This window comes from Sarcophilus harrisii, chromosome 3 (genome assembly GCF_902635505.1).
Source record: "Sarcophilus harrisii chromosome 3, mSarHar1.11, whole genome shotgun sequence".
NCBI classification, from domain to species: Eukaryota; Metazoa; Chordata; class Mammalia; order Dasyuromorphia; family Dasyuridae; genus Sarcophilus; species Sarcophilus harrisii.
This window is the reverse complement of record NC_045428.1, coordinates 152,193,160-152,205,368: the sequence shown is the minus strand read 5'-3', so window position 1 is coordinate 152,205,368 and position 12,209 is coordinate 152,193,160.

The following is a 12,209-nucleotide window of genomic DNA, read 5'->3' as shown; positions in this document are numbered from 1 at the left end:
ACATATATATATATATATATATATATATATATATATACATAAATACATGCCAAATAATTAGAAGGAAGTTGTGAAATAAAATATAGTTAGGAGAAGACACTAGAAAACCAGCAGATGGGGAGATTATGAAAAACTTCATGTATAATATGGTATTTTATGTATATTTTGAAGGAAGACAATGATTTCATGAGGCAAAAGTGATGAATATATTCTAAACATGGGGTGAGGAGAACCCAGTATAAAGGCACAGAGAAAGGACAAGGTGTCATGGTTAAAAGGAACAAAAATAAGTAGGCTTGAAACACAGTATAGTAAAATGAGGAATGTGTGAATTGATGCTGGAATGGTAGGTTGAGACCAGATCGTGAAGGGCTTTAAAAGCTAAATATTATAGTAATAACTATTTAAAATCAAGAGCTAGCACTACTGATAACAAAGAAACATTAGAGTCCCTTCTAATAAGATCAGAAGTAAAACAATGATTATATTGTCATTGCTATTTGATATAATTCTAGAGATATTAGCTATAACAATGACATAAGGAAATTGAAGAAATAAATATAAACAAAGAAGAAACAAAAGTTATTACTTTTTTTTTGACATGATATGATTGTTTTCTTAGAGAAACCTAGAGCCTTTTATCAACCAAAATTTAATTGAAACAACAGTTTCAGTAAAGTTGAAGGAGGTAAAATAAATCATTACCATCTGAATAACAGGGTTTTTTTTTTTAAGAATTCCATTCAAAATTAGTACAGAATGTCTAAACCATGGCTTTTAAAGTTTTTTTTCATTTGCATTCACTTTTTACCTGAGAAATTTTGACATCGTCCCAAGTATATATGTTTATAAAATGGATATACAAATCAAATATTTACTGATAATAAATCATAATTTTACAGCCTCCACATTCAGTTATGAGACTCTGTATAAGGTAACAAACCACACTTTAAGAAGCTGAGATTTAAAGTATATGGTACTTCACCAATCAAAAAACATACAGGAGTTACATGAATATAAATACAAAATAATTCTTTACAGAAATAAAGTCAAACCTAAATATTTAAAAAGATATTAATTAATAATGATTAAACCATGCCAATATAATAAAAAATTACAATAGTAGAGATTTAATACCATACCGGTCAACTTACCAAAGATTAGCTTTGTAGAACTCTAAAAGTAATAACAAAATTCATGTTAAAGGACAAAAAGTTGAGAATCTCATGGAAGATAATGAAAAAAAAGTGAGAGAGAAGAGTGATTAGTTGTATCAGATCTCAAAAATTGCTACAAAACAATAATCACCAAATCATTGTCATATTTAAAATAGAAAAGTCATTCAGTTTGAAATAGGAAACATAAAATCTATAAATAAATGAATATGGCAGCATGATGTTTAATAGATTTAAGTATTCTTACTGCTTAGGTAAAAGATTTCTGATTTGCCAAAAACAGATGGGAAAATTAGAAAGTAGTCTGGAAAAAAATAGGTTTAGTTCAGCCTCAAAGTAAGCTCTAAATCACAATAAGCTTTAAATGGCTATTTAAGCTAGATTTAAAAGTCATATCATAAACAAATGAAAGGAGAAGGGAAGGAGATCTATTTCAAAATGGCTAGAAAACTTCTTGACCCAGCAATGAATAGGGAAGATTATAAATAGACAGTTTTGATTACATAAAATAGAAAAACTTTCTCTCAAACAAAATAAATGCAATTATAAACATAATGGAAACAGTTAACTAGGAAATCTTTCCTCTAATAAATACCTCTAATAAAAGCCTGTTATCCAAAATTTATAGGGAACTGATACAAATATGAGCACAAGAATCATTTCATAGTAGAAAATAGTCAAAGTACATAAACAGTAATTCAAAGAAAAAATTCAAGCTATGCCAAAAACATATGAAAAATGCTTAAAGTTACTAATAACAAAAGGAATATACATTAAAACAACTCTGAGGTTCTACCTCACACCCAAAAAATGATTCAAAATGACAATTATTAAAAAAAAAAAACTGTGAGAGGATAGACTAATTAATATACTGGAAAAGATCTTGAAGTTGTACCTAAAAATCAATGAACTCTATCTTTTGAACTACATATACTTCTGCTGAACAGAAAGAAAAAAAAAGAAGGAAAAAGGAAAGCAAAGAAAAAGGAAAGATGCTTCTAATAGCACTTTTGTTGCATCAAAGAACTGGAAATAAAATGAACATTCATCATTTGAGGAACAGTTCACATGTGTGAAGATAATATAACATTATTGTGCCATAATAAATTGTGAAAAGATAGATTAAGATAAACCTGTAATACCTGTATGAACTGATATAGAATGAAGTAAGCAAAATCAGGAGAATAATCTATACAATGATTACAGCATCATAAAGGGAAACAACTCTAGGGAAAAAAAAAAAAAACTTTAGAACTATGATAAATGTAATGACCAATTATAATTCCAAAAGTTTGAAGTTGAATCAGACTTCCTTAGTAACATGCATTTATTAAATACTGTGTGCCAGGGATTGTGTTAAATGCTAGGAATAAAAATTCAAGCAGAATCACAATCCTTACTCCCAGTGAGCTTGCATTCTAATGAGGGGAAAGCAATGAATAAAAGAAATCTGGTAAACTAATGCAGGAAGATGGTAAGCAAAGTCTGAAAATCAGGTGTGAAGTCTATAGAGAAATGAAACATGACTAAACTAAACATCATCATTAAAATAGACATTCTGTGAGGAACCAGTCAGTCAGAGGGAGGGAGAGATAACAAGACTCCTTCTAAAGTAAGAAGGATAAAGAACTTTCTATATCTTGGAGATAAAGACAGAGAAATAATACAACAGAAGTGAAGAATAGGGAAGAATACATTTTAGATATGGACAATACATGACTTTGTTTTGGGGTGACTATCTATACTTATGTGTTATAGATGAGGGCTTTTATTATTTTTAATTAGAGCATTGCAATAACAAGTCATGCTTTTAAAAAAAGGAAAGAAAGAAGTGACAATGAATTATCAAAAAACTTTTTAAAAAAGAAAGCAAAATAAGTTCTGGACACAGATAAGCAACATATTATCAGCAATACCATGCTAAATTGGCCATATTAAAAAAAAAAATGTGTTAAAGCTGTATGTATAGTTATATGCAGTGGGCATTCACATTTTCATATGTGATTTCCATTTCTATCTCTCTTTTTTTGTTCATTTTTGGTGAACATTAACAACATTGTTATTGATATTTGTCAAATTTGTAATCATAAAGAAGAATTCTTTTTTAAACGAGCTTATATATTATAGTAAAGGTATTGAATAAATAGGAGAGTTCTAAATCAGCTATTTGCTACCTATGAAAACTTTCATTTCTCCTAGTCTTAGTTTCCCTGCATGTAAAATAAGGAGTTGTACTAAATGATCTCTAATTGGCCTTTTTGCATTAAATTTTTGATCACATGATCTTTAGCACTTTCCTATGTTTCAAATATTTCAAGTATTACTTGTGGCTCAATTGGAACAAAGACACAATGGAGACCTTGGGAAAGAATAAAAAATTATAAATTTAGGACTAAGAGGAAACTTGGAATTCTTTCTCTAATGGGGTTCTTATCTTCTTACAGGGAATATAAGTTCCAGAATTCCAGCCTTCTTGTTTTATAAGATACAAAACAGCTCCAGAGAGAAATGAATTGTCCAAAGCCACAAAGGTCATAACTGGAAAATCTGGGATTCAAACTCAGGTTCTCTGACTCCAATACATATAAACACATATGCACTTTTTAAAAATATATACCTATATACATATGTCTGTGTACATATACATGCATATATAAATGATAGGTAGATTGATAGATATGTGTATAAAATGGGGGCAATACAGATAGCCTTTTATTCAGAGGATTTTTCTAACAGCAGCGACTTTTTTAAGAAGCAAGGCATTTATGTGCTAGTAATATTTATTTTTATTCATATTTTCATATAGTTATCCTAAATATAGTTTTCTTTTCAAAATATCTTTCTTTATTATATATAGTAAAATTTTCAGACAATCCAAATATGACTAATTCTAGTAATAAGAAAATATTCTTCATGCCATTTTCTCAAGGTAACATACCTTAAGTGCCTTTTCCCACCTCCTCCCCCAACTCTCCTTTTCCTTCCTTCCTTCCCCTGCCTCATTATTTCTCTGTCAATGACTTAGGTGACTTTATTGACTTATAAGGAAACTTTCGATTCCATCTGATGATCCAATACGTCATTCACATACACTTAAAAGTTATGTCCATTCTACATAAATTTCATTATCTGCTTGTTTATTACTTTTTTATTGTCATTGGAGTAATAAAGCCACAAAAAAAGTTCCCATTCAAGTAGGAAATTGTAAATGGTATATGAAAAGGAACATTGGTTCTAGTCATCTGGGTTCAAATCCCACTTCTAGCATGTATTAATTGTGTAACACTGTAAATTATTTAACCATATTATGTTTGTTTCCTCATGTGTAAAATGAGATAGTTGAACTAGATGGCCTCTAAGGTCATAGCCAGCTCTCGATCTATGATTCTATGATGATATTCCAATTCAAAAATACTTTAAATTATTTCTCTTGTTGTTGTTAAGGCAATTGGGGTGTAATCCCTAAGGTTACACAGCTAGGAAGTGCTAAGTTTTTGAGGTCGGATTTGAACTCATGTCTTCCTGACTCCATTTTTCACTTTAGTTGTGGTGTATTTTCCTACCCTCACCCCAGATTCCTTTTTTTAATATCATTTTTTTATACTATCATGGGCTAGATTTCTTTCTTAAGGACCATACCTTAAACCCAAATCACCCTGTGTGGGGAGCCGGTGGCACTAACCTACAAGCCATAAGGCTCATACAGGTGATAAGACTACATTCCAAAAGACTGCCCTAACCTTGAATAGGAATCTCCTAATCACATCATGGAGTTTCCTACATGACCAAGGACTGCCCTAACCTTGAATAGGCAGATATCTAGACATCTCCTAATCACATCCTAGAGCTTTCTACGACCCAAGACACCTAATCAGCTCATCCTTGAGCGGGAAACCAATCCTTTGTCTAGGACCCCCCACCCTGACTGAGTTTGCACAGTTTCCTATTGCTATATATACCTGTACTATTGCACTAATTAAACGAGGCTTGATCGTTTGTCAAGCAGATGGTTTTGTCTTGCCTCCATTCTTCTGCGCATCCCCTCTCTCTTGCCCTTATATCTCTTTTCTTCCAGGGTCCACACACTCTGCCTTGTGGGCCAAGGCAACCCTGGTTTTCATTGATTGGCCAGCAAAAAGTCCAGATCAAGCCCTCTTGGTCCTTCTTTTGAACTTGATTGCCTCAAAGTGAATGTAGATAGAAATTGTTATTATTTTGTCCAAGAACCCCAGGTATTCCATGTATGTTAAGTTTAGATACACAACTCATGAAAAAGTACCAAGTATCTTAACAAATACTTAACAAATATTTTGAAAATATCTCCATTCTTCACTTTAGTGATGGTATATTTTCCTACCCTTACCCAGCACTCAGTCACATTTAATATTTACTTTAAACAAACATTTATTAGACACTTTGTCTATGAAGAGCACTATGCTAGAGGTATTTATTGAAACCATTTGGATATGAGTATTTCAGTCACTAGACACCCTACATCATATAACTCATCCAAATAGTCACATATTAGATAATATATGAAAAGTGATCAAAGGATTGAGTCAGAGGATACCTTAGAAATGATCAAACCTGACCCCCCCTTATTTTATAGAAAATAAAATATATGAATAGAAGTGGAGTGACATGTCCAATTAGAGTATCTTTTTTTTCTATTTGTAATTTGGTGCTCAGAATAATGATTTGCACATAGTAAATGCTTAATGGATGCTTAACTTATTCATTCATCCATAAAGACAATAAATATCACTGCCAAGATCATGAATGAATGAATGAATGAAAAGACATTCATTAAGTACTTACTTTACGCTGAGCACCTGGAATCCAATAGCGAAAAGCAAAATTGTGCTTAGTCTCCAAGTCTGATGTGAGTGATCATCCTAAATGGACAAGTTTTTCCATCTTTACGTATGTTCATTCAATCCCAGGTCTTCTGATTCTAAATTCTGAATTCTTTCCTCTACATCCTCAAACTAGGGCCCGTGGGCCAGATGCAGCAGCTGAAGACGTTTATCCCCCCTCATCCAGGGCTATGAAGTTTCTTTATTTAAAGGCCCACAAAACAAAGTTTTTGTTTTTACTATAGTCTGACCTTCCAACAGTCTGAGGGAAAGTGAACTGGCCCCCTATTTAAAAAGTTTGAGGACCCCTGCTACATCATGCTGTGGATGCCTTTGTACTAAGGAAGTATCATCAAGGCACTATGTGAAGTCAAGCCCACCTGGTCCTTCTTTTGACCCTGATTTTTCAGAATAGAATAGATAGAACAATATAGAATAGAATAAACAAAAATCGTTGTTATTTTGTCCAGGAATCCCAGTCTTCCCTTTCCAGATTGATTCCATTTATTCATTCATTCATTTATCTATATATTTTGTTTGTTTATTTTTAACTAGGTAAAAAAAAAAAAAAAAAAAAAAAAGCTATTCTTTGCCTCATTTCTTTCTTACCTGACCTTAATCACTGAATGGGTAGTTGCCTCAGTTAAATTGAGACCTATTAATGACCTTAGCTTTAAAAAACCAAGGTCTCCCACTGTATCCAGGGCCATCTCCAGTCATCCTAATCTATATCCCCCTGGACCCAGATGGCTCTTGGAGGAGAAAGTGAGACTGGTGACCTTGCACAGCCCTCCCTCACTCAGATCCAACTCCACATGCAGGACTGAAGTCATGGTCATTTTCAAAAATAAAGGATAAACAACAATATAGAAGAGGCATAATTTTCAGGAGAATTTATAGGATTAGCAAGAAGGTAAAAGTAAGCAGAGTACCTCAGTACAGGAAATACCATATAAAGTCTAGATCAAAAATCAGTGCACAGTGCTTACAGGGACTGGCAATGATTTAGTATGGCTGGAGGTAGAGGCTATGTAATTGAGTATTGGATAAGAATGACAATGTAAAATTAGTCCAGATCCTGGAGCATCTTGAATGCCAATTAAGGAGGATATTCTTGACTCAGTCAGACTAAGTTCAGAAATACTAGCAAAATTAATTAGCATGGATAAGAGTGTTCTCTTTGCCTCAAGTTTCTTCTCATCCTAATCTAGTCTATATATCACACCAATTTTATCACATCATCCCTTGGTTTATAAACTTCCAATGGCTCTCCATTGCCTAGTGAATAAAATCCAGACTTATCTGAGCATTCAAACTTCTGCATAATCTGGGCCATTCCCATAAACTCAACCTTATCTATCACTATTCTCTAACACAAAGTCCTGTGCTTGAATTTGATTGGTCTGTTTACTATCATCCAATCACACCATGTTTCAATTTCACTGTAAACATTTAGTCATAAACATTTAGTCATATTTTTCCCCTCATTGGAATATCCCTTTCCTATCTTTTCCACTTATCTAGATCCTACCTGTCTTCATGAACCTATAGCTAGAATCACATGCTTATCACAAAGACTTCCCCAGTCACCTTTGCTCATAATGAATTCTATAAAGGTATAGCACCTATAATCTACATTTCTAATAATGGTGGTTAATCATATGTTAACTTATATATTTTACCTATTTTATTTATGTATATATGTGCATCTATATGTGTGTGTATAGATATACCACTAGACAGGCTAATCTTAGAAAATAGATGTGTAGGGAGAAAGTAGTTCTTCTTCCCTTGATTGTTTTGATTCTTTGGCTACTTCATTTTGCCTAGAGAGCTTCCAGTTAAGAAATAATTGTGGGATATACTCTATTTGCAAACTATATTTTATTGTATCATTTGCACATAACATATACTCCCTAGCCACTTATAATTTCTTATATTGTTCAGTGTCTAGCTCAGTGACTTAAACACAAAAAGATCCCAGGACCATAGATATTGAGTTAGACGGGATGCTAGAGGTCATCTAGCCCAGTCCCTTTACAGATAAGGAAACTGAGATCTACAGAAATAATGCCCAAAGTTATATTTTTAAAAAAAAAGAAAAAGAAAGAAACCACGGAGATTTGAACCCATGTCCTCTGGTTCTAAATACAAGATCCTTTAGGCAACTCTGAATTGAATGAAACAAAAAAGAAAGAATTTTTCAATCAGTAACAGCCCATAGTTGGGCATAGTATTTACATATAGTAAGCATTTAAATGTTGTGTTCATTCATTCATTCCATTATTCACATTTATGATCATATATACAGTTAACTACAAAAGGTTTATATAGAATGCCTTTATAGTTCACATATTTATTCAGAGAATTATTATTATGTGCAATAAGAAGTCAAAGTTAGAATTCAGAAGACATTTTTAAGAGAATAAATAACTCTATGTTAACAGTCAATTGAAATGTAAAAAAAAAAAACTGTTACCTTTTTTCTGCACATAAACTTTGTAGATCTAATGAAATGCTATTCTATTCTAGTGTTTTCTATACAATTAGAAAGACAAATCTGTTCTACTTATTTTGAACCCAAAAAATGTTGTAATATTGATATCAAATAAGACAATAAATGTAGATGAAAATCAGATACTGGGGAAAGTACCATATAATTGTATTAAGCATAGTCATTTTTGCAACCGATAAATTAAAAAATAATCTTATTAGAAAAGTTTCAAAGAAAAGAAAAATAAGGTAAGAATTTTTAACTTTATAAAAGATAGTAGGAATGCAAAGATTTAACATTTTTTAAAGGAAATATTTCACATTTTCCCCCCTTGGGCACTATATTCTTCTATGTAGAAATGATTCTGTCATCTTTATTCCTATCATTTCACTTAATTATATTAGGATTCATGTTTTCTTTGCTAAAATGTCAAAAAGAAATATTTGCAAACTGGCAAAGTCAACCCTAGGGAAAACCATGAAGTTGACAGTTTGTCTTCAGCTTTTTTTGCCTGTAGCCACTCCTTTCTCACCAGGTACATAACCTAGACCTTTAATGATTTCAACCTTCTATCTCACTGTTTCCATAAATAAACCCTATAGCTCCACCAAGTTTATCTCTTTATTAGTTTTTCAAAACATTTCTGATACATTCCCTAGATCTATACATCTGCTCATAGTATTCCCCCTACCCAGAAGGGTTGCCCTCTTCCAACAATCCAAAAAGCATTAATTAAATCCCTATCATACCATATTCAAGGAACAGTGCTAACCTTCAGCAAAATGAAGAGTAAAAAAAAAAGACTACTTTTTCTCAAAGAACTTGAAATGGAAAATAATCTGAAAGGGAGAAAATACTAACATTTAAAATCAAGAAAGTTTTCCAATAGGAAGCAGCATGGGAGTGACTCATCAAACCATATATCTAGATTTGAAAGGGACCTTGGTGCCATTTAATGTAATTGTTTTACAGATGTTGAAACTGAAGCCAGGGAGATAGAGCAATGTAACCAAGTAGTAATGATCCAATAATAAACCAAGTAACCAATAAGTAATAATCATCAAAGGCAGGCTTTGAATGGTGCTCTGACTCCAAAGCCAATGCTCATTTTACTTCAAATTGCCTCCACAAAGATAAAGACTCTAAAAGACAGAACTAAGTAAGGAATATAGCTCAAGTATATGCAAAGACATAGAAATGAGAGATGAAAAACTGGATTAAGGGAATGGATCTTCACTGCCTATTATTCTACCTAGCCCTCAAATCCAATTTCCTCTGTAAAGCTTGCTCCCACTTCAACCTAAAGTAATCAATTATCTCCTCATTACTCCTGGACCTCTCAATGGTTTTGCCCTTCATTTCACAGCCAGCATTCGGTTTTAAGAGCTGTTTGCTTTCTGTATGTATAAGCGTATATATGCCTTGTCTGCTCAAATGGAAAGTTTGGACAGTTTCATATTTCTTTGTATCCCCTAATATACCTATGGCAACACTTGCTCCAGATGGTCAATAAACATTTGTTGAATAATCGAAAAGTAATCTACACAGTCTTTTTCTCACTTCCTCAACCCAAGGAGCTGTCACATCTATGGTGAAAGAAGATTCTTTAATGTGTCATAACTTGGGCATTAAATTCACTGTAGAAAATTTAGTGACTGTTATAGCTTTATTTCTCTATACTTTTTCTTCTGGATACATAAAAAAGTATAGAGTCAATAAAAACAAAGCAAAGCAAACATTGGTAATCTATATGTTTGGTTTTAAAGACCAAAATAAATGATACCACAAAAGACTTTACTGCCAAACATCACTTTGTAGTCCTTGATGGGTGTCTGCCCTGGGTTATGAACGATATGATTAGTTCTACAGACGTTTTTATGGTTCATTGCAATCATGGTAGAAGTCTTTAACCTCATGACACTTGCTTCAGTGAAAAAGCTCAGAAACACCTACAGTTATTTCAAATATAAAGAAATATATTTGTTTTTTCTATCTTGACTCTACTCTGAAGTCTATGGATTTTCTACAAAATCATTTCAGCAGTCAAGTAGCAGTCTTATGGCGTGTTAAAATTTGCACACCTGAGTGGCTAGTAGACTCCCACCTGCCAAAACAATTATAGAAGCAGGAGCTGGTCTATAATTCCCATATTTTTTTTTTTTGCTCTTTACATACTGCCTACTCAAAAAGTCATAGAAACATAAAATTCTGGATTATAAAAGAAATATTAGAGGTCTTCTAATTCAAAATCCTGACCAATTAAAGGGTATTTTCTATAACATCTTTAAGGGGTGTTCATTCAGCCTCTCCCTTGTCTCCTCCAGATTTAGGGAAGTTACTACCTAATGAAACAGGGCATTACATTTTTTCAAAAATCAATAATTCTTAGATTCAACAATGTTCTTTCTTCTAAAATTTTGCACACTAATTCCAGGCTCAAAGCTGATAAAAAGTTTACTGGCCTCATATATACAAGAAATGTCAAGAATATCACTAGGGAAAGAGAAGATGATGATTTTGCCATCTGGTCTTAGCATTGGTCAAACAGACCAATTCATAAATAAATGATAAAAGATAGATAGATAAATAGACATAGACAGATGGACGGACATATAGATCACTCATCAAGGCTTTACTATTGCTAAGAACTGAGCATATAAACAAAAGAATGTGAGATAGTCCCCAACTTCAAAGAATTTACTATCTTATCTAACTACATTAATAAGGGAATAAAAAAACAAAAACAAATAAGGAGTAGCTAGAAAAGGCAAATAGGAAGCATCATGGTGTGGAAATAATCTGGAAGTGGCATGGAGACATGATTCCATGCAAGATAAGGTAATAACCCTTCAAACATCTAAAACCTCATGATTTTTCCTCTGCATGGAAGAGTAAAATAGTTCATTTTAAAAATGGGATGGGAGCTTCTAACTGTAAACATTCTTTTCCTTGACAGGAAGCATCATGGTAAAATCTAGACTTTAAGAATATCACTTTGTAAATTATGTGGAAGATTTGTTAAAATTGGAGCGATAGAGACAGGGTGACCACTTACTTAGGAGGTGAAAGCAGTAGTCAAAATGGTGAGAGATAAGAGTCTAAATTAGGACTGTGGTCTTTTGGATAGAGAGAAGGTTGTAAAATAGTACAGACATAAAATCACCAAGATTTGTCAATTGATTAAATATGTGGGTTAATTCAGCATCAGGAATTAAGGATGACTCACAAGGTAGAAATGTAGATGCCTAAAAATGAAATTTGGTAGAGAGGCATGGATTTATTTCATTGGGTGGTTGGTTTTAAAGTGAAGTAGGAGTTGAGAAGAGAATAAGAAATCCAGTCTTGGATATGTTAGACATTGAATGCCTACAGGCATCCAATTGGGAAGGTGTGATAGGAAAGCTGGGGCTTAATGGAAAGATTAGAACTGGATATATAGATATTGAAAATCTCCAAAATAAATTTGAGATATTGCTCATGTTTGGTTTTCCATCTGTGCAGAGATGACAACCATGTTCTTTTTTTTTTTTTTTTTACAAGAACTGCTATTTATTTATATGTGCCCTAACATATGCTTATTCAATTGACTTTTTTTAACCTAAATACAAAATGTAACATATGTCTCTGTTAAATTTAGTTTTCTCGTTATCTGCATTAGTGGAAAAAAATATAACAACACCTCCC